We start from the raw sequence: 25,039 nt of genomic DNA, 5'->3' as shown, positions 1-25,039 counted from the left end.
TCTTTTCCTTTAGAATTTTGGCATTCTTAAGATTTATACATAGGTATTTTTTCTAAGGTTTTTGCATCACAAATATCTTCTTCCCATCAGTGGTTTAACTATGGCTTTTGTGGAACAAAATTTTGTTTTCCTTTTTTTTCCAAAAGTACTTTCATGTTTTTTTCTGTTGTTGCTGTTTAAGATTGTAGTTGCCTGTAAACGTTATGATTATGATTACTATAAATTGGATTTTTCTATTTCAGTTTTTATTTAATAATTGTAAGTTAATATAAAGGAGCATGGCTATTTGTAGTACATCCATAACTGGCTAAACTTTTTTTCATGAGTTCTAATGGGTTTTTTTAAATTTCCAAATAATGTTGCCTGCTCTTTTCCAATTTTATATCATTGATGTATTTTATAGCCTTTATATTACCTTGTTTAAATCTCTCCATACAATATTAACAAATGAATAAAAGAGACCGCAGTGGATATGCCTATCTTAGCCTGATACTTTAAAAGAACTGCTTTGAGCATTTAACCACTGTTCCTGTTGTTGTTTTTAAGCATGAACGAGTGTCATATTTCATATGTTTTTCTGTATTTCTTTATGATAATCACTATTTTCATCGTATTAGCTAATGTGGTATTCTATGTAAATATAATTTCAGGAAATGAACTGTCTTTGCATTCATGAAATAAACCTGTTTAATCATGGTCCATTTTTAAAAATAAAATTGCTTGATTAAATATGCTGAACTTTTACTGAGGTTTTAGCGTTTGGCTTAAAAAAGTTTTTAGTCCTTGATTTTCTTTATTATAATGTGATTATATTATTTTCACAAAATAAATTATGTAATGTTAATTTTCTCTTCAAAAAAGTATAAATTATCTGTTCCTTGAGAGTTTGGTAAAATTTATTTGGAGTTGGCGTTGTGTTAAGGCAGCAGAAGACATTTTATTACATATTTAATTTCTTAATGATTGCTGGGTATTCAGTTTCTTAATAGCTAATGAGTAAATTTTGAATTACTTTTTTGAGAAAATAAAATTTATCTAAGGTTACATATGAACACTTTTAATGGGAAATCACATAGGAGTTTTATTTCGTGTTTTCAGGAAGAAAGGGGAGGTTAGAGTGCTCCTCTTGCATCTGCTGTTTTTCAAGTGCCTTTTGCTTAAAATAACCCTTATGCCCAGGTAGTGTATTTTAAGGTGGCGTATTCTGCCACCCTTCTCTTTCTATCTAGCTAGCTAGCTATATTTTACTTATAACTTTGTATTTCTAAATCTATCAAGATTTTTAAATTTTCTTATACATGTTCTCTTTTATGAATGTTTGTCAGCTTAAAATTGCTGATTCAGGTCTCTTAAATTGCTGAGGGTGATTAGAGTTTTGTACTCAACTTTTCCTGTTTTGTGCTTTCTTTTACCTATGTATTCAAGTTCTTGAATAATAATCAAATTTTATAACAGTAGGGTGGGGCCCCTACTACGACAGTGATGATTTGGGTTCAGTTACTTGGCCAGTAATTGAAAGAGTGAGAAAACAAATGTATTTGTATTCTTTGTATTATTACACCCTTGACCCAAGTATACAATAAAGTCACAGTCAAATGAAGGATAATGGTAGCACATTTTAGCCTACTTTTGTAAATGAGAATGACCCAGCCTAAGCCCTGGTGTCAAACAGAAATACTGGCCCTGTTACCCCATTACACTTCAGAGGACAAATGCATGGCGATCACTCTTTACCTCAGGACCTAAAGCTAGCATAGACCATTTCACATACACTCACACTTTGGTTTGCACTTTTCCGTTTATGATCTTGGAGCTTGGGTTTTGCTCTATCTAGCACTCAGTGTTTGATTTTCTTGCTTTATACTTTAACTATCATTGCTATGTCTTTAGGTCAGAGACCTAGGTCAAGAAACCAAATGACTATGTCATCTCAAATTCAAATCTCTTAAAGATTTTATAACAATTGCAATTATTTTTGTCAATACCTGTCCATTCTTCTCAAGCAATAGTTATAAAATGTCTTAAAGCATAAGGAATTAATATGTTTTCATACCTCATTACAACTATTTTATTTTCTAGTACATCTGTAAAGAAAGATATTCAGGTAGTAAAAATTGGTTGTGGCAGTTAGAGCCAAGTACACTAAATACCAGAGGTTTTGGTAGAAAGAATTGTGTACAAATAACCAGGCCTATTACTGAGATTAAAACATTATTTAGGTGGTCTGTACAAGTATAATAGAGCTGTAAATGCAGAGTAAAGCTACAAATGGCTCAGACAATTTTTTTTTTTAGTATTTTTATTAAAACTCCTCCATTTTTCACAGATATTTAGTTATGCACAATTAGGCAATGTTTACTTCTACAAAATCAACCAGAATCAAAGGTTCTTGCTCTAAAATATCTACCATAATAACTCGCCCTGGTGTGCAGAATTTTAATATTCTATATTGATTTGTTTTCATTAAGACATTATTTTCTATCAAAATGCAAATACTCTTAAGGTTTATACTTAATTTGTGTGATATCTAATTTGTGTGTCATATACAGCCCAGAGGAAATTTAAGATTCTACAGAGATAATTTTGGTGTTGGTGTGGAAAGGAATGTGCTAAAAGCAGACAGGAGGGCACAAGAAAGCAAATATTATAGGGTGAGTGTAGGATCACATCTCAAATTTTAGGAGGTCTCAAGAACATTAAAATAATTAGTGGAATTAGATAATGCTCTCTAAACGTGCAAGAACTTTTAATTTGTACTTATCTGTCGGGTTGAAAAGATTGCTTAATATATGAATGTTTCTGCCTTCCCACAGTCCTGTCATCTACTGACCACAAAAGGAGAGTCTTTATTCAAATACAGTAAAAAGAGAACAAGAAAAACAAGAAACGGAATTTCGACATGACCAGGGGTTCTAAGTCAGAACAAAATAAATTTTAAAAATCAAAAGTTACATGAAGCTAGATAGCGAAAGAGTAAGGACTTGATATGTGAGTTGGTCAATCTTACAGCAGATTCGGATTTAAGAAAGAGAGAAGGGAGATTCTGAAGATGTTTCTTTGAGTGGTTAAAATGAGCCGCCCTTAATGTGCTTCGAGAAAAGTAAATACAGATTGGATTCCTTTCCAATTAGTATTTGGTGTTAAATGATGCCTCCTTAAATGCAAATTAGAGTGTAATATGAACTTCATGGTGCCATAGCTTAAATCTGGGTCACAGTGTCCATTGCTTTAGTTAATGTACAGTAAAGTGTAAAGTAAACCCTGAATTTGAAAATGAAGCAAGAAAATTTTTTTCTTTGTGCTCATTTATTTTTACTCACAAGCAATGAAAAGAAGTGTCACATATGGAACACGGAGCCCTTGTTTCTGGAATTGAGATGTGTGTTCTGAATTTTATTTATCAAAGAAATATAGCTCAAATGTAAAAGGTTTATGTCTCTTCCAGGGAATGTAACTATCTAATAACTAACACTATCTTGAAAGAACATGATTCAGAACAATAAGTTGATTTAAAAAGTATTATCAGGTTTGGGGCCGGCCCGGTGGCGCAAGCGGTTAAGTGCGCGCGCTCCGCTGCGGCGGCCCGGGGTTCGCTGGTTCGGATCCCGGGCGCGCACCGACGCACTGCTTGGTAAGCCATGCTGTGGCGGCGTCCCATGTAGGGTGGAGGAGGATGGGCACGGATGTTAGCCCAGGGCCGTCTTCCTCAGCAAAAAAAAAAAAAGAGGAGGATTGGCGGATGTTAGCTCAGGGCTGATCTCCGCACAAAAAAAAAAAAAAAAAAAAAAAAAAAAAAAAAAAAAAAGTATTATCAGGTTTATTTGGAAAACATATAAAATAGTATAATTGTGTTGGGATTTTATGAGAAATATCTGAAAGTTAGCACCAGAATGACTTGCTGTCTTCTACATTTAGGGATAAAAAAATACCCTGGCCCTCATTTCATTGCTAGAATTAGAAATAAAATTAGGCCAAAGTGGGAGAAGTTTATATTTGAACATGGACATCAAAGTTAGCCCTTGTAGGTATACATCCCGAAGTCACTCAGTCTTCTAACCTGGAATAATCTCAGAACTGTCCAACTACTAATACAGTCTTCTATACTCTAAACCAAAATAGTTAATTATTAATTTTGATGTTATCCTAATGACTCATTTTTAAACCTCCTAATTTCTTATTTTCAAAATTGATATAAACTTGAATTCTAATGTGTTACTTACAATATAACATTTAGACAGCAATTTTTCAGTAAGTGGATATAAACAAAATATTTCACTATTCATATCACAAAACTATAAAATTAATGTGATGTAAATAGATTTGAATTCTATATGTTAATTTTTGAATAAAAAGGGATACAGTTTGCACTTGCTATTAAGATGTTTGGTCCAAATTTAAGTTTGTATAGCTCTGAATTTACTATAATTTTAATTTATGTTACATAATATAATTATCAAGGCATTTACATTTTATAAGTAAATTTATTATTTAAATTATATTAATATAGGTCAATAGATATTAGCAATTCATTTTGTAAGTTATTGGTCTGGTGTTTTAAAAAATATGCTCTAGAAATTTGTTATTTTCTAAAGAAATTTATGCTTAACAAATCCTTATTATAGGATGCAACCTTTTATATTACTAAAGTTTTTTTTCCACATATAAGATTAACTATAGAGCCAGCCCTGATGGCCTAGCAGTTAAAGTTCAGTGTGCTCCATTTCGGGTTTGGTGCCTGGGCAGGGAACCACACCACTCATCTGTCAGTAGCCATACTGTGGTAACAGGTCACACAGAGGAACTTGCAACTAGACACAACTATGCACTGGGGCTTTGTGGGGGCGAGAGGCAAGGGGAAGGCAAGGAAGGAAGAAAAAGGAGGAAGATTGGCAGCAGATGTTAGCATAGGGCAAATGTTCCCTAAGAAGATTTAAAAAAAAAAAAAATTAATTCTAGAATTCATATTGCTAAATTAAACAAAAAATTGCCTGTTGTGATGACTTTCATTACAGTTCAAAGACATGTGCATGTATTATGTTGGTTCTTTGTTCTTATCAATGATTGATGACAGGTTTTTCATTTAAAGTCTTTAGCAACAATATAAAGAGATAATCTTTTATGTTTCACAATTCTAAGTATATTCTAAATCTAAAAAGATTTAAAGTCTACAAAAGAGGAACAATACCTCCTAAGCCTAACTTTCATGTTGAGATGACACTTCCTTCACAAAGTTAGAGTTAATTAATAATAAACATAAAGCATATTTAAGGTAAATCTGTATTTAATATCCTAAGAATTTATTTACTGATTTACAAGATCAGAGTTATTTTAAATGCTATTTATAGTTAAAATGCAAAGAAATCGTATGCAAGGAGATCTGTATCTGGGGAAAAACAAATCTGTACTTTAGGACAAAAATGTCAATCATTGATATTTTGCTGAAATGAAGTGTTAAAAAAATCTGTTTCTCCTTTAGGCAAAGCTTAGAAGTAAAAAATGTAATGTTCTGTCCACTTGTGGACATAAGGAAAGTATGGAGTTCATGAACTGTGACACCAAGACAATTTCATTCACATTATATACCATGTTTCAGTTAGAAGTGATTCAATTTCTGGTAATATAACCTTGACCTACACTATGATTGTTCCTTATAGCTCTACAATTTGAAAAATATTATATAAAAAATAAACAGGGGCCAGCCCGGTGGCGCAAGCGGTTAAGTGCGCGCGCTCCGCTGCGGCGGCCCGGGGTGCGCTGGTTCGGATCCCGGGCGCGCACCGACTTGCTGCTTGGCAAGCCATGCTGTGGCGGCGTCCCATGTAGAGTGGAGGAGGATGGGCACCGATGTTGGCCCGGGGCCGTCTTCCTCGGCAGGAAGGGGAGGAGGATTGGCGGATGTTAGCTCAGGGCTGATCTCCTCACAAAAAAAAAAATAAAAAAAAAATAAAGTACAAACAAAACACAATGATGTATTGCCATCTTTAAATCACAGGTTTATATGTGTCTTCTTCAGCTGTATAACATTTGTATTGTCCAACAGAATATTTATACTACCACTAGTATCTCCATGTAAGTTATCATTTAGATTACAAATAATAGTTTGTATTCCCTCTTGAGAATCTTCTTTAAGGAATTAAGGACAAAATAGAATTAAAAATAAAGGCATGCATGAATGTCATATATGTTACTTATTGTTTTAGGCAATATTTTTAATATAAATGCTGCTTACTATAAATCCAAATACCCCTCCAATAGTAATTCTTAACTTCTGAATTCAGTAGAGTTTTTTTCAAATATATATTTCTTTGTGAACGTTGGAAGATTTCAAAATAATAACACTCTAAAATATGTTAATTAGTCAGATATGCACATCTTGGTTTATTTCAATATCATGACAGAGAAATATAAAGAAACTCCCTTTGATTATTGAGGTGGTTAGAATTCCCTGACAGTATATTTTAGTCACTGATTTGCTTTTTTTTTTGGTGAGGAAGATTGGCCCTGAGCTAACAACTGCTGCCAGTCTTCCTCTCTTTACTTGAGGAAGATTGTCTCTGAGCTAACATCTGTGCCCACCCCCTTCTATTTTTTGTATGTGGGAGACTGCCACAGCATGGCTTGACAAGCAGTACGTAGGTGCACACCTGGGATCCAAACCCACGAACCCCAGGCCGCGTGGGAACTTAACCACTACACCATGGGGCTGACCCCTCACTGATTTGTTTTTGAGAAAGATAAAGCATCTCTTTAAAATTATAAAGAGTAAATAAGATGAAATATTTTAAGAAGCTTGTTGCAAAGTAGATGTGGTGATTCTTGATCTCATTTCACCCCAGTAGAGTTCATTAAATCATGTTGATAAGCAGATATTTGTTTAGATGTATACAAAGACACATTACTTAAGGCAAAATCTGTGTTTCCAATTTATAACTTCCACAGCACGTATCATAGTTAATTTCCTACAGTACATCCTGCATAGATACATGCTAAATGAGTCAATATATAAGCCAAACAAAGATATTTATTATTGGTCTTCCTTTTGGTATGGAGAATTTTGATTACTGTTGCTGCAGAAAAGACTAATTCTTCAAGACCCATTTTCTTCACACTATAGGCAAATGAAAAATGTTTTTGGTTGAAAACTATCATTTCTCTTTATAAAATGTATGATTGGTTCTTAATCTAGCTTTTTTTCCATGTGTTTCACAATCCTTTCTTATATAACAGTTGCCAATTTAAATCCACAGATTCTTGTTCTGTTGTGCCATTTCTTACTCAAGGCAATGAACATAAGGTGCACTATACACTGGTTGAAAGGAATGCTGGATCATGGGTCATGGGCCTTAAAAAAATAACAGGAACGAAAATATTTATTCATAATTCAAATACATTATCTCCTCACATTTAAAAAATATTTAGTTTTGCTATTCTTTTTGCAACATACTGAAAGGTACTTGTGCTGATGTTTTTTACATTGAAGATCTATGAGTATTGGCCCTGAATTAGGTTTCTTTACGAATTGAATTTAGTCAGTTTCATACTAAATACTCAGCAATGTGCTGGAGATGTTTTGCACCAGTTATTTGCCAGATAGATACCTAAACATAGTCTACACATACACACACACATGCCAACGGGCACACACTAGATTGTGAGATGGGAAGGGGATAAAGAACAGAGGAGTATTGAAACTCCTTTCAGAATGGTGAAGTGTGGTTTTTGTTCCTAACGAGAGTAGCATTATCATCAACTCTGCAACATTTTTGAGTTTCTCCAATCGTTTTGAGTTTTTCTATTCTCCTGTATTGTGGAACTCTCTTCATATGTCTGTATCTTGTTTTGTTAAAGGAAGTATGTACTTTTACTATGTCTGTTGAAAACTTTCCAACAATCACATAGTTGTTTTGCTGTGAAATCCCAAAGATCGATGTTAGATATGATATTAATACAAACAACATAGACATGAATAGCTAATCTATTTGAGAGAGATTTAGAAAAACTTTGGAGGAATTTGATGTTATATTTCCAAGATGTATTCAGACCATATTTATTAAGAACAAAATTATTTGTTCTGAATATCTGAAAATAACTGCTTCAAAGGAGTGGACCCACTGTCCCCTGCATCTGAGTTTGGCTTTCAAAGTGGTAACCAGTTATATGCTCTGTACATATGTACGTGAGTGTTCATTCACTTAAAGACAATAATATGTTTCTGGAAAATCACATTCTTCCCAACAGGAATGAGTTATAATGGCTAATGTAAAATCCAAATCCCCAAACAACTAAGACGTAATAAAGTGCCTGAAAATAAACAATAAACCACCATCACATTAGTTTATAAACCACTTTAGTTTATAAATGTTGTTTCCCAGCTATTAAACAGTTGTTATTCTTGTTTGTGAACAAAAGCTTTGCATGCATAACATCTTCTCTTTTACTGTATTAACTTTACTCACTTTCCTTCATTTGCCACAACTTCCTTTTTAAAAATCTCAATGAGATAGTGTTTGTTGTAAAATTGGGCAAATACAAAAGCCAAATATGGCACATATTATATAAAATGTTCAGAACAATCTGAAAATGGAAGAGAATTGTTCAAACTGACTCTAACAATGTTCAGCCTCTATACTTAGTATTAGCAATTTCCAAGACTGTTCCTTATCTTTAACACTTTTTACGTGTTTCTAATATCTACACATTTGATTCTGATGTTATGTTCAACGAATTGAATTTGGATTGTAAATCAAGACTGTTCACTCATATAATCCTTTAACATTTTGTTTAGTTTTGAGGTCGTACATATAAAATATCCTTCTATAAACACTGGCTAAAAAGCTACACTGTTTTGAAAGATATGTACATGGCGGCTAAACTATGAAATAAAATACGAAAATTAGGCACTAAAATCATAGATCTATTCTACTTACAGTCTAAGAAGGACAGACTTAAAGTTCACTGGCTATGTCTATAATTTAGAACTATAGTGGTATAGAAAACTGAGGCATGATTTGAAGCAATTCAGCTTGAATTAACAAAACTCAAACAACTTGATAACAGTACTGAGGAGAGTGTGGAAAAATCAACACCCATACATATAATTGAGCAGTCAGTCTTTAAATTGAGTTAAACTATGGGGAACGACTTGGCAATGTCTAACAAAGTTAAAAATACATTATCTTTGATTTATAGAAATGTTTTTATGTTCATGAATTGAGTATGTAAACTGCAACATTGCCAAACACTGGTAATGATCTAAAGGTAAAATATCAAGTGATTTTACTAATAATAGGGTATTTATTAAACATAATATCAGGAGCTGTTAAAAATGTACCAACCCTGTATGTTTCATAAGAATAATCCCTAAGATATAATTAAAACTGTAATTAAAAAGGCAAGATTCAGAACAGTGAGTGTACCATTTTATCCTTTGTATGCAAACCATGTTATCATTTGAGTAAAAATGTATTATCTTGAAGTATATGGAGGAATATATGTGGGTTATCCATGGAAGTCCTAAAGCGTACACAAAAATCTACTTCAGTAGAAAGGGAGGTTCTGAATGGCTGAGAGATATGGTGGAAAGGTGATATATATTTCATTGCATGTGTATATATTGCCTGTTTAAAAATAAGTTTTAAAATATTTTTAAAACATATTTCCAACACACTTCCAACTTTATCATCTCTAAGATCGTATTGCATATTGTAAAAAATAAAGCCAATGTTCTGCATTAAATGAATATTTATTAAACTCAGAAGTTGAGATGGATGAATAAAACTCTTGTTAAGCTTTTCAGCATGTAGCTTAACAAAGTTAAAACTGAACCATTCACCAACTATACATAAAAAATTTTATCACCCTCAGCATGTGTTAATTCAGCTGAATGAATTGTGCTTTCTCAGATTGGGCAGTTACATACTCTCTGTATTTGTGTAGCAAGACCTTTTTCTTAACTATTGCAGACTCAAAAGATTTCAACAAAACTTGAACATCGAATTCCAAGATCCTCTGAATTTACTCAAATTGGTTGAATAACAGAGGAAGAGAACTACCCTCCTCCTGGGTATAAATGAATGAATCAATAAATGTGTTTGTATATGTGCTTGTGTATGTGTATGTATGTAAACATTAGATATTTTAATATAATTTTACAGGGCTTAATGACAAATAACTTGTCAATTGCAAGTTAAGGAAATGTAAACTTCTAAATAAAAGAGATAATATGTAAGGAGCCCAAATCCCATTGCTCATTCAATAAGGAGAATGTCTAAATTCCCTCCTGGGGTGGTGCACACACAGTCAGAGGTGTATTTGGCTTGACCACTTGTGGAGCTCTATTAATCTTCCTTCTCTGGCCCATTTTTACATTTTACAACCTAGAAAACATCCCCCCATGATTAAGACCTGTGGACTGTGCCTGTCAGTTATGAATCCTACGGTGTTGAGAACTTTATACCTCTGGTCTCAGGTACCTAGGATTTATTCCTTTGGAAAAGGCAATAACTATGTAGTTAGTGGAGATTTTGCCCTCATAAATTCTTCATAACATCATTCATTGCCATAAAACTCATAAAAGTAGTGGGGGGTATTCTGATTTATGATCTGATTCAGCACAAAAGTTCGAGGACTAGAATTCAAATATACAGCACATAGTAACGTGTTCAAGGAAACATGTATGATAAATTGATTGCTCTTTAATTTTTTTTGTCTGAAATAATGGAAAAATCACATAATTTGATTCAGTAGGCAAACTGTCTTTAGGAGCGAAATAATAAATTCAGTGCCCTGTCACCTCAAATATTTATTATTGTGTCTTATTTGTAAAACTTAAGGGTATGAAATTTATTATTCGTTTGGTGAATGCTTCCTATGGGGTGAAAGTATTTAGATGCCACACACACATAATTCTCATTGCTCTCTTATCTTGGTGATTATAGACTCAGTGAAGATTTGTGTCTCTGTGGTAAGCTTGCACAGCCTACATTAACTGTATAAAGGAAAAAGGACTCAAGAACATTAATTCCAAACAACTTTAAATTTTCGAATTGTGCATGCCATTAAGTACAACGTTTTCTTGGGATGACAGTATTGAATTCTAAAAGCAAAAATATGTGAACTTTCAGAAATTCTGAGAACAGTCAGGAGTGGAAAGATAATACTTGAAAGAAAAGAGAAAGGAATACTATTGAGTATCAATATTATATTTTGAATGCCCTACAAGGTTTTAAAATGATTTAACTATTTGAAGAAGATGTATAATGTGAAACATGACTTTTTCTTAAACTTGAATGATTCACATATTAGTACAATGGTCTCATATAGGATGTACATCCCTAGGAGATGCACGAGATAGCTGTTAGGGTGATGAGAGGAATCATTAGAACTTCTATTCAAATTTTAATTCACCCTTTTTAATCAAAATATTTGTATTTCCAGCATACATAATATTAGTGCAGTAGAATATGTGTATCTTTTCCTTTACTCTTGATTTTTTTTAAAACTAGAAGGCATAGGTGATTAAAACATGTATGGAAGCTGCCAAATTGAGTAACTGGAAGACAAGATTTTAAAAAAGAAAAGCAAAGAAACATAAAACTTAGATTCAGATTTACAATTCTTGATTAGAGGTGAGCAGCAAAATATATGAAGTGATACTCACAAAAATATAAGTATCCCTACACTTCATTTCTTTTTCCAGGTTTTTCCATCTTTATGTAAGAATAATAGGAAGAAAACCTTCTGTGTGTACCACCTCTGGATTATTCTTTTTTGCTTATGTTCTGTATTAGTCAGTTTGGGCTGCTGTAGCAAAATATCATAGACTGGGTGGCATAAACACAGAAATTTATTTTCTCACAGTTCTGGAGGCTAGAAGTCCCAGATCAAGGCACTGGCCTGTTCGGTTCCTAGTGAGAGTTCTCTTCCTGGCTTGCAGGCAGTTGTCATCTTGCTGTGTACTCACATGGCTTCTTCTTGGTGCGTGCACATAAAGAGTGACAGAGAGAGAGAGCTCTGATGTCTCTTCTTATAAGGACACTGATCGTTTAGGATAAGGGCCCCACCCTTACGTCTTCACTTAACCTTAATTAATTCCTAAAGGCCCTATCTCCAAATACAGTCACATTGAGGCTTGGGACTTCTACAGATGCATTTTGGGAGGATTCAATTCAGCCCATAGCATGTTCCAAGAGAGGATTAAAAAACGTTTGCTGGATTTCTTATCCAAATAATTTAAGACAACCATCAAATGCAATTTTTTGGTATATACATTTCATTTTCTTATAAGAAAAAGAAGTTAAAATAAATATATTTATAGTATATAATTTATATGGGATACTAGAATGTTATGAATAAATACATATAAGTAACATATGTTTGAAAAAATAGTCTTTATATATTTGAAAAACAGGTTTAGTTAAATTATAAAATAATTTATAATCCACACAATATCTTAAAACAAAAAGAATATGTACTTCTCTCTGTGAAGAAGCCAAGACTAAATCAATGAATTGTATTTTTGTGCCTTCAGTAGAGACCACTCTATTTCTTACTATCTGAGGACTTCTTGGAAGTGGGGAGAGCAGTAGCTTATACTATGCCTTGAGCTCAAAGGAGAGTAATTTCCCTGTCGCATTCCCATGGCACCCCTCAAGCCTGTCATCTGCCAAAGGAGAGGGGAAAGACAAAGAGCAGCCCAAGGTAGAGGAGTCACCGCATTTTTCTAATGCGTTACCCTTGTGATTTTTAGTGTTGCTGAAACGTACATTTTGATTCTGACATTGATGAAAATAGCCCCACTCCAACTCCCCCCATACAAAAAAGGCAATATCTTATGCATTAAAAAAAAAAACTGTCAGCAATAGTCTGCTTTTTGAATCTGGAAAAAGGACTATAACACAAAATTCTGTCCTAAAGGTGAGAAGATAAGCAGTGCAATCAGCAGGGAAGTTTTTTAAATGTTCGTTTTGCCGCAGACCCAGTGAAATTCCTTCCGTGGAATATAACTGACCTCTGACTAAGTGGCAAAACATTTATAAAAATGTCAACTGTTCCATCTTTCTATTAAACTCCATTGAAGTGACCCATAGATTTAGAAAAAAACACAAAGAATGGTTACTATTATTGCAACTAGTGCTGATCTTGTACAATTTTGAATTTTGTGTGCTCGGGCACTAAAAAATATCTCAGACACATCAGATTCTATCATAATTGTAACCCATCTATTTTATTCTTACGTAATAACACCTTGAAATCTTTAGAGATTTGTTCATGAGAGAAAGCATTAGAAATATACTAACCCAGGCAAATAAAACCTACTCACCCAAAGGAATATCTTTATAATGAATTATACTTACTGTAACGGAATTCTCTGGAGAATTAATAAGGTTATTATTTCCAACTTTGGGCCAGTTGTTACAATACATTTTATAGCACTAGGAAGATTGAATTATCATCAGTAAATAATATCTCATGTGAGTCCTTTTTTGTTCTAAGAGTAGCAACTATACATAATGATAGATTGTCAAAATATGCATCATGCTGCAAAATATATGTCCCGTAAAATTTAGAAAGTGTAATAGGAATATGATGCTTTCCAATTTAAACATCAACTTTCATTTGCAGATCAGAAAATTTTACACAATTAATTGCAAGTAATGGACACTTATAGTAAGTTTTTTATATTTTGAGTATTAAATAATAACAAATAGTAATGGTATCTTATCAAACTTTCTTCCCCTTTGGCAGCTATAGATGCCAGAATGTGAAAAGAGAGCAGAAAACACCGCAGAAAACCCTGCCCTACTCCTTAAATACAGACTAAAGACCCCGATAAGGCTAAGTAAGGAATGTCTTTTGTTTGTTCATTTTGATAAACAACAAAAGCATTATCTGAATCTTACTTTTGGTCACGTCTTATGCTTGGAAATGTACATAAATTATTTGGCTTAATTGTCACAATCATACAAGATGGTGAAATTATGAGGAAGCTGAGGTTGAGAGGCTAAGGACCTTACTAGAGGTTATGTAAGATACCTCTGTTCCCAAGAGGTGTCTTTGGTTGCAAATAAGAAAAGTAACACCAAAATACCCTATGCAGAAAAGAGAAATTAATTATTAAGGCTCAGAGCCATCTTACACAATCCATGAGAATAGACTCAATTGGGCATCAAAACCTGTCTGTTACCTGACATTGTACAGTTCTCTTTGGCCCAAATTGATTCATTCTTCTCTATCTCAAAAATTATTCATTCTTCTCTATCTGCCTTAGCTCCCATATTTTCACGGTTTAATTTGAACAAATTGCACATAATACAGCTTCAGCAACCTGAAATTAATGATTATTTCTCTGTCTCAGCTTAGTTAAGATGTACATTCTTATACCCATCACCTTACAACAGAAGGACATCCCATGATATGAACCTACTCACAGTTGTACCCAGGGAGAATGAGAAATTAATAAGGCCATCTAAAAAGTGACTACTACAGGAGCAGAACTGGCACAGTACTTAGGTCAGGGTTAATTGTTTCAAAACGCTTGAGCTGAACACTACTCGGGTTTCTTAAAAAAGTCTTTCACATTTTGCGCTTGTACATTCCCGTCTACTTTTTCCCCAGACAGCACTAAGTAGTTGCCGTGGTCTATAGCTGTCAGCAGCAACCTAGACTGCACAAACAATTGGGTTTCAGAAATATTACTCTGGTAAGGGAAGTCCTATATTACAAGAGGTTTAGTACTTGGCTTGTAAATGACTTTAATGGATGAAGATTTGATTATTCTTCCTATTCTCACCTAAGGGGACGCTTTTGTGTTATTTCTGCCACCTGGAACTTTGTACAATAAAGACACCTGGAGTTTTAAATAGTGGTTTCTGCAGGCTGGGAGTGGAGGAAATGGGGCAAAGAGTACATATTTCCAGTTATGAGATGAATAAGTTCTGGAGATCTAGTGTACAACATAGTGATTATAGTTAATAATACTGTATTATATACTTGCAAGTTGCTAAGAGACTAGATCTTAAATGTTCTTGCCACACACACCAAAAAATTCAGTAATTATGTGACTTGATGGAGATATTAGCTAATACAGTGACGTTAATCATTTTGCAATACATAAGTGTTTCAAATCAACATATTGTACACAATGTTAAACTTACACAATGTTATATGTCAATTATATCTCAATGCTGAAAAAATATAAAACATTAAAAGGAATCTAACTATAAAATGCAAAAATAAATAGTAGAAGTATGGTTTAGAGGAAAGAATAATGAAAGCGAGATAAGAATGTCCGAGTCTATTCCCAGCTCTGACATGTAGACCTGAGTTATTTCAGGTAAATTTAAAGCCTTGGTTTCAGATGTCTTCATCTATAAAACAAAGGAGTTGGTCTAGATGATTTCTAGTCGTGATGGATAAATTTTAATTTTCAATATTTTAAAACCCATTTGCAATTTTTTTTTTACTTCCTTAATAAAGTTATTTAAGCTCAGCTGCTTTGGTTTGTGAAGCAAGTGAAAAGATTTAGCTGTAAAAGCAAGTGAAAATTCAAGAGCACAGGAAAAGTGTACAAAGCAGGAGACTATCTTTACCAATAGCATATGATTATTAGGTTTCTTAGGGTCCCTTAAAATGTCTATATGTAGATCTTTATCGTAAAATTATGAAGATTTAGCCTAAACCACTGCTGTGACAACTGAACGAAAAATGCCAAAAGTTTATTCCATGTGATAATCTGAGCTAAAATACACTTCTGTGGCTAATGAGCAGTGTAGACCCAAGGCATGTAAAATTTGACAATTGGACATGCCCCATAACAGTCACATTACACAAACTATAGCATTCTGGAAATCTAACATTTTCATCCACATTTTGCAGGTGCCCAAATTGTACTATCTTAAAAAATATTGGCTCATAATATACAAACATGGATTTTATGAGATATGATATCATTTTGCCAACACATTTTTCCCTCTTGGCCCAATGTACATTTCTGTGAACACAGTAGTTCTAAAAAATATATCCACGTCTAGAACATCCCAGTATAATAACAAGAAGGAAAACTGACAGTTTCATGATGACTGACAGCATGAAGATTTTAGAGGTACAAATTTATCTTACAAATCAGTGGAAATTATTAGCACATAATATAGTACATGTGTTTTGCATGAATAAAATCCCAAACTGAAATGAGTCAACCAGCCTGTGCAGATGGATGCCGTTCTAGCTAGACAGATTGCTTTGGAATATGGAGGACGTTGCAAGTTTATGGGAACAGTTTCCTTTGCTAGCGCTTCACAAAAGGCAAAATATAAAACAGTCAAAAGAGCATCTTCAAAATTTTAAAATTCTGAATTATTATGAATAAATAGTATGTTTACAAAAGAAGCATTACAAAAGGACTTTTTAAAAAATTAAGTACAAACAAGTTTGGAAGGGTTTGCTCTATTTTCATCTCTATATGTGCTAATAATTCTAAGTATCTAACTACTTAATACTCTTTCTTATACACCATGGCCTTCCAATGAGATTTTGGGATTCCTAGTATTTCTAATAAGATGTGGTAATGTTGGAAATCTTTACTTGTATGTAGTCAGTTCCCTGCATTGGCTATAACAACATCCCTTCAATATTTCAAGGGGAAAAATAAATCACCCACTGCGGTGGGCAAAGAAACATGCCACCCAAATTGCCAAAAACGAAGGCCATTATGACCTGCTGTGGGGAGTACAGACAGCAGATAGTCCCAGCTGTGGGTTCTGTTACCTCCGCGGAGGAAATGCCTCCTCCAAGGCCACACACCTCCTAAGCAGCCTGCACCTGGTGACTGAGCAAGGTGGAGGTGTAAATGCCTGGCCATTTTAGCCTGACGTAGGAGAACTGACAGACATTATTAGTTCAGGAACTCCTGGCAGGATCGACCAATTCTTTGTCATCATAGTTTGACATCTCCCTCCCCTGGATCTTGTCTTCTATTTCTTTCACTGGTGGTGTTGCCGCATAAACATCTTGCACCCCAAACTCTGTCTCAGCCTCTATGTTGGTGTTTGTAGAACTCAATCTACAGCACACATTCAGAATCAAGTCAAGATAGAAACATAATGGAAGAGTTTGTCCATGCCACTTCAAGGCATGGTGTGTAAATGTGCAGGTAAAGAAAGGAGGCAATTGGAACATTGGTTCAGCATTTGCTAATTCAGTGTTCGTGGAGAATTTATAGTTGATAACTATGACAAATAATGAGAATTGACTGTATATAAATTGTTTATTTTGCAATTCTGTATAGACACACTTTGTTCTCCCTCCTAAAATATTCTGCTAGAAGGCAAAGATGGATATTTAAGGGTAATACATTGTACTAAACTTGTTTTAGAGCTTTATCCTAATTTCCACGAAGCCAACTTTCTTTGATTTTATGTTTATGATTTTTTCCCCAACCACGCTAAGAGTCCATTAATATGTGTCCACTTTTGCAAAATGAATTACCATGCCCTGAATAGACATATAAAAATGTAAGGAATTTCTATATGATCCTATAAAACTTTCATTGCCGGCTGGAGAAACAAAGATGCCCTCTTAGAGAGACAAGTGAGAAAAGGCATGTGCAAATGCTCTGAAAGCTATATATGTGAGCACAAATATAGATGCTGATGATTATTTATATCATAGACATTATTGCCACATTCTCAGAAGCAGTGTTTTGGATCATATACATTTATAAATTAGCAACTTATATAACTATTGATATGAAATTTATTTTATGAAGTCAATGAAAATTATCCATCCTGAACGCTAAGTTCATATATATATATATATATATATATATATATATGTATTTTTTTTTTTTAATCAGCCATCAGTTTAGTTAATGGTCCAAATGTGGTATTCTTATTGAGGGAGCATTCAAAATATGGTGCTAACAATTAAAAATTCCTTTGGTTTGATGTGTTTACCAGTGGGAAAGATTTGAGAGCAGACCCTGTGTAAATTTGACTCTATTACTCTATCACGGCCAACTCAAATACATGTGCATTATTCTGTTTCATTCGGGAAATTGGTAATTAGAAACAATTTCAATAGAGAAATATACAGAAAACCATTTCTACATCCTTGGAATATGTGACAGACCTACAATTTAAACGCTCTGGCTGTATTGGCCTGGAGATATGAGAAGTGAGCCAGTATCTGCAGTGAGTACCGAAGGGCTACCCTTCATTCCAACTGATATGTTTCAGCTACTGTATAACACAGTTTTTCCCTGTAAACATCTGTTAGTTTTTTCTGCTGCACCTTTGGTCTGGTTCCTTAAAATCGAGGAACATGTCCAGACTTTACTCTTTTTTCTAGGCCCCAAGCAAATCCACCTCCACAACACCTCCCTCAAAGTCTTCACCTCAAAGAAATCTCTCTTTTATTTGAATTTTAATTTGGTTTTATCTGTCCCTTGCTAAGGGTACTGATTCCATATTAATAGAATAAAATGTTTTTATAAACGTTTATTATTTTGTGAACATTTATTCCTATACTTCGTGTGTATGTTAGTACCCCACATTGATATAATTATATAATTGCAATTTTAAGCAGTTTTAAATATAAGTAATTTAGTGAATTATCAAGAGAACAATTTCTTTGCTTATGCCAGGTGGATGTCAGATGAAGTGGGACAGTGGATTTCCTGTTAAGGACTCCTAGACAGACCTTCCAATTCCTAATTTTTCATTACCTCTACACGTGGCCCAGAAAGGAAATTAAACTCATTTAACAAACAGTTGTTGGAATAACAATATATAAGCAAAAGTAGAAAGAGAAACTATTTCTCAAATCTCAAATCTCTTGTTACCAAAAACTATACCCCTACCTAGACATTATTTTATATGTAAACAGTAGATGGTTATACAGATAAAAATATAATCTTTTTTATATAATTATAAACATGTATCTACACTTTCTTCCTCTTTAGTTCTCTCAAACCCAGGAGAACAGGAAAAGGGTTGAGTTTGCCCAGCAGTATTACTGTGTTGCATATTAAAACAATTAAATTTGAGACTATAAGCTCAGAGGAAATGTGTCTGTTTTTCCTTCCCATTTAGAAGCGTTCTAACTCTACTGCCCCAAACTCTAATAGGAGGGTCATGTTACCTTAGAATATTTAATATAATAATAACTCTTAGCTTGTTAATGTTTTTCATAAGACAATTTTATACTTGAAAAAAAATTAGTTTTCAAGTGAACCTTGAAAGTATGTCTCGTGATACGGGTAGGTCAGCCTACGTTATTTCTTGCATGACTCAGTGAGTACCTGAAGCGTGGCCTCAAATCCTCAAGCAGCCCTTGGTTGAAACAATTTTAGAATTTTAGGTATTTTTCAAATAGAATAGTCTACTTACAATAGTAGCAATAAGTGACCCACTGGGCCTGGAGTGTTCATTTGAGACAAGCAAATGCTTCTTAATCTTCAATGTTATAATAAGAGTAGAAAATATCCATCTACTTTTAAGTGACTATAATGTATTAGGGTCTATATAAGTAATTTCATGAAACGTGAACGGTGATTACTAGATTAGAGTAGTCAAGCGTGGTAACTCTCTGCTGTCCTTCTCCTGACTGTCCCTGTAGTCACACTCCTACAAAAAAGAGGAATTCATGGCCTGCAGACGTATGCATACAGATTAGTACTGAGTATAATCAGACTGCATCATGACTTACTGAAAGCCATGCCATGATTTAACCAAGTGAATCAAGTAAATCATAATTCCGTGATTTGACCATAGATCTAGACAATTTTTACAATAATTTATTTTCAAGTATCAAAGCCGTAAGATGTTTAAAAATGCATGTTAAAATCTCTGACTTTTAAGAACACTTTGAATTTTCAAATTTTGATGTATCAGTTGAAAATGCACAAAATGCCTACCAAGAACGTTTTATGTTAGGAAGACACTTGACTATTGAGTTAAAATGTGTGAATTTCATAGCTTCACATCCTAGTATCCTTCTATTTGGCAAACTATTGTGTGAAAGAGTTCTCTTCATTCTAGTCACATGGAATATAATGAAAACAATTTAATTTGTATTTTATTCCTTTACATTTTATGATGTTGACAATACTTATTTGGTAACTACACACGATTGGTGTCTTTTGGCCAAAGATATAAATGATTCTTCTTGTGGATATGGAAAATTAAATATGTTGAATATGTAGATGTCAGTGTCTTTGCTATGTATTAAAATGTAAATTATTAAAATGTTAAATGTTCTTAAAATTAAAATGTAAATTATTTTCACTTTTAGTCTTTCAAGAAAGAATCTTCAATTATATTTGAATGTATTGAAATTCATATGAATTCCCTATAGCCAATAATTGACAATTTTAGTCTCCAGATTTTAAATATATTTTTTAAAAATATACTCATATTTTCATTTTGTTACCATTCATAAATAATTTGACCCAATTTATAAGAAATACTTTCTTTAGTGTGGAACTACAGAGTATAAAGAAAATGGTATAAAGATTAATAAATCCTTCCAGTGTTTGTACCAATTTCCTTATAGGTGAAAGTGAGATTAATACATCCCAAACTATATCTCATAGCATTAGTTTCTTGAAAAAGGAAGTTCTCTTGCAATATGAGTTTGAGAAATTTTGGATTAAATGCAGAATATCAGTTTATTTACCAAAGGACTAGAAGGCTTTAATACCCAAATGTGCTTTGACAAACCCCATGGGAGATAAGGAATGGGAGAAGTTGAGGGTAGGGGTGCGGGGAGACAAGGTATGAAACTGAAATCAGTCAGGGCGATTTGTTGCAAATATAAAAAATCTTTGGAAATTTATACAAACCATTAAACACTATTGTGAATTCAGTGGTTCATTATTTTCCTTTTAATGAGACACTCCTCTAGGGTTTAAGATTTGTACCTGTGTCATATATTTGCATTTTTCCAGCATCCATAACAATGACAAGCACACAATAAAGTGTTCACTATATACTTTATTAAATGTTTGAGTGAAAATTTTAATGTAATTGTGGAAAAGAATTTGGGAAAATTCTTATTCCAAACAAACTTTAGAAACTGTGTAGAATGTTTAACTCAAAGGTAATAAAAATTAACACTGAAAACTGGAGGTAACATGAGTATGAGTGATAGAGAACTCTGTCTGTATATTCCTGAGCAGGCATGTAAATACGTAGCAACCATTTTCTTTTTTTGAAATAAAAAATAATAAACTAGATAGCTTCTGCAATAGAGTCTCAAAATCTAGTTTACATTAAAAACTGAATCTTGTTCAGCCTTCACGGTTAAGATGCTGATGCATTTTTCCTTGAGGAGACATTCTACAGGAAACTTTGTTGCTGGCAATGTTTATACCATCTTGAAATAAGTAAACAGTCCATAAACTCTCTACTAGCAGCAGCAGTAAACAATCAATCTCTGAAACAGTCACTAGACCAGAAAAACTTCTGAGATACCAACTAATTTCTTCAAAGCCTGCATTCGACCCATGTGTCTAGCAGAAATTCGTTCAAAATACCTAGGTTAGAGAATATTTGGTATCTTATTAGAGCTGGAGACAATCATTGCAGCAACATTTAGCTTTGGATATAATGTAGCAGTCTACGGCTGCAAAACCAGTTAAAAACAAGTCAATCAAAGTTGACTTGACTTTCAGCAGTGACCTTGCAAATATCTCATCTTGAAATCTTGTTGAATTTAGTCCAACTTAGTTCAACTTGCTCTCATTTTAATGGCCCTAACTATCACTATTCAATAGAAAAATAAGGAAAAATAGCAAAATCCAAGAACTGTAGGGATATCTACATTTACAAGTAAAATTAAAAAAAATAAAAGTTTGAGTAATGTTATTCTGGCTCTATACCTTTCATGGCTGGCTATTTAAATAAGATCTGCATCCTGTTAAGATTTCTGAACTATTTTGAGTAAAAGCACATATTATGTCCAGAGAAACTCATACTTTCCAATACATACTAACCTTTGAACGTAGATATATTCACATTTGCTTAGCTTCAGTCCAAATAGTTTTTTCTCAGTTAAATAGTAAATCCACATCTCAAAGGCAGATATGAAATAACACAATCTGGCTAGTAAATATATAAACAAAACAGTCTAGGTAATTATTTTCAAAAGTTATTTACCAGTTGACTTTTTGATATGTTTCATATTATATGGAGCCATAACAAATCTATTTCATTATTGCTTTCTCTATATTTTATTGAGGTACAATAGACAAACAAGAGACTCAGAATCATAAGTGCTCAGCTCAACAATATCCCACAAATTGAATACACTCATGTGACAGCACCCAGATCAAAACAGACTACTACCAGCAGACCCTCTTCTAGCCACTACGCACCATAATGAGGGTAACCCCTATCCTGACTTCTAACATCATAGACTAGTTTTGCCCATTTTAAGACATTATATAAATAAATTACACAGAATTAATTCTTTTGTGTTTTTGGCTTCTTTGCCTCAAAATCAGGTATGTAAGATTCACCCATGTTTTTGAATACAGTTATAGTTCAATCATTCTCTTTTGCTGTAGAGTAGCCCATTGTGTGAATACACTGCAATTTATTAAAACATTATTCTGTTGATGAGCATTTGGGTTTTTATTGTTTTACGACTTGGAAGAAAAAAAACTGCTATGAACATTCTTTTCATGTCTTTTTGTGAATATGTGTACAGATTTCTTTTGAGTATAGTCCTACAATTGTGTATCTACCTATTGGGTATTCCTATAGGATATGTGTACGGATAGTTTTCCTAGATATTGTCAAATAGTTTTCTCACATGTAAAGTTCATGAGGTTGCTGTTGCTCCACCTTCTCACCAACTAGATATTGTCTGTATCAGACATTTTTATTTCATTCATAAAACTCTTTGGTGTTATATAGCATTGGTTTTTAAGTTGAAGTTCTCAAATGAAACAAAATAAATGCGTTTATTTGCCATTTTAACAAAACGCATGTTTTATGTAAAATACTCAAATAGAAAGGCCGTACTTACAGGAATGTATAGAAAGATAGCAAAAAGACATCTGAATGATGAACAAAATGCAGTATTCACAAAAGGATAGTTAAAGAATAAAAAAATTAGGGTTAGATACTATTATTAGAGTCTCTCTTTTTCTCATCTCTTCTAGTGTGTGGCTATAATTTAAAGGACTGTCTTGAGGGGCCAGCCCTGTGGCTTAGCGGTTAAGTGCGCGCGCTCCGCTGCTGGCGGCCCGGGTTCGGATCCCGGGCGCGCACCGACGCACCGCTTCTCCGGCCTTGCTGAGGCTGCGTCCCACATACAGCAACTAGAAGGATGTGCAGCTATGACATACAGCTATCTACTGGGGCTTTGGGGGGAAAATAAATAAATAAATAAATAAATAAACAAAAATTTATAAAGGACTGTCTTGGTTGGTTCTGTTTCCCCTAAAAGAATACCTTTTTGATCATATGTCTCTAAGGAGATACACTAGGTGTTGGGAAAGGCAGTCCTATGCGCGCAGTTTTTTGACTCCCACTCAGCTACATAGAAATGAGTGTTGGGCCTGGAACACTTTCTTACCAAGAGGTAAAGTGCCCAAACATCCTGTATCATCTTGTTTGGGAACATCTTTCCCTATTTCAGGCACAATGAGGGCTCTTTTGTCTGTGCTTAAAGTATGTGTATCACATGGAACCTAGTCAAACCCACTATAAAATCTGTGCCATGTGGGGAGCAGAGCAGGTTCCTTCCACTGTGGCCCTGAGAGTGGTGTGTGTAGGTCAATTGCCCTGTGTTGGCCTTCCATCACTAAGGGACCCACTGGCTATGGGATACCCACTATTGAAGCAGATCTTGCTCTGTCACTCCTCCATGTGTGTAAAGTGTTGTTCCATATCCAGTGCTTGACTGTGTTATTTTCCTTGGCAACTCAGATACCAAGATCCAAAGGGAAGAAGTGTTTGGAGTCCTCCCCTGGGATTGGTAACAGATGCATGGTTCTCTGCTTGTGACACTAGGACTAGATGAATTAATGCGAGAGCCCATAATTTATTATTGGCATCAAAGTGTCAAAGGCTAAGCCAAAGGTTGTCATACTTTAGTGTACATCTGAATCACCTGGAGGGCTTGTTAATGCAGATTCCTGGGCTCCTCTCTCAGAGTTCCTAAGTCAGGAGGTTTGGGAGGGGCCTGAGAATTTGCATTTCCAGCAAGCTGCCAGGTGATGCTGAGACTGTTGGTCTGGGAGCATCACATTGAGAACCATTGTTGTAAGAAAATAGACCAGAGTGGTTAAGAGTACTATTTATTTTTGTTAAGTTATGCGAAACAGGTTCAAATCTCCACTCTGTTCCTAATCAGCTGTGTGACTGAGTTATTTCACACCTAGGCTTTATTTCTACATTACTATGATATAATCATTTTGTTTTCAAATTCAGCAGAGTAATGTATTTTTTTCCATATAACAACATTATGTGTGGGCTCTCCCACGTGCTAGCTGGTTCCAAAGGAGCATGACATGACTGCCCAAGAAAAGCTGAGTGCAACTGTTCCATCCAGTGATTATTTTGTGTGTGTGTGTGTGTGTGTATGAGAATGTGTGTTGTCTCATTGTATGGGGGCATAAAAATAGCAAAAAATTTCTGGAGCCACTGAGCATGTATAGACATATACTAGCTAATGAATATTTTAATTCCTTCAATGGAAAAATTAAGCTTTGCACATATAAATGGGTATTTTAATTGCTTCCCTGTGAGTTGGTTCTTACATCTTTGATGATTTGATGTGGAAACTTTCAATTTCATCCAAATACTTGGAGTTGTATTTATTTAATGACCTTTTTATGTTTCAGTGTGAAATACATTCTGAATAAACTGATGTCAAAAAAAAACATATACAACTTGTTTCCTTCTGTCTCTTCCTCTTTCCTTCTCTCCCACCATCCCTCTCTCTCTTTCACAATGTCTCCACCTTTCCCCTACAATGGGTTTTACAGTACTCTTTCCTCCATCTGCAGACTGGCGTTTCTTTATATTTTAGC

The sequence above is a fragment of the Diceros bicornis genome, chromosome 1, assembly GCF_020826845.1.
Source record: "Diceros bicornis minor isolate mBicDic1 chromosome 1, mDicBic1.mat.cur, whole genome shotgun sequence".
Taxonomy (NCBI): domain Eukaryota; kingdom Metazoa; phylum Chordata; class Mammalia; order Perissodactyla; family Rhinocerotidae; genus Diceros; species Diceros bicornis.
This window is presented reverse-complemented; position numbering follows the sequence as displayed.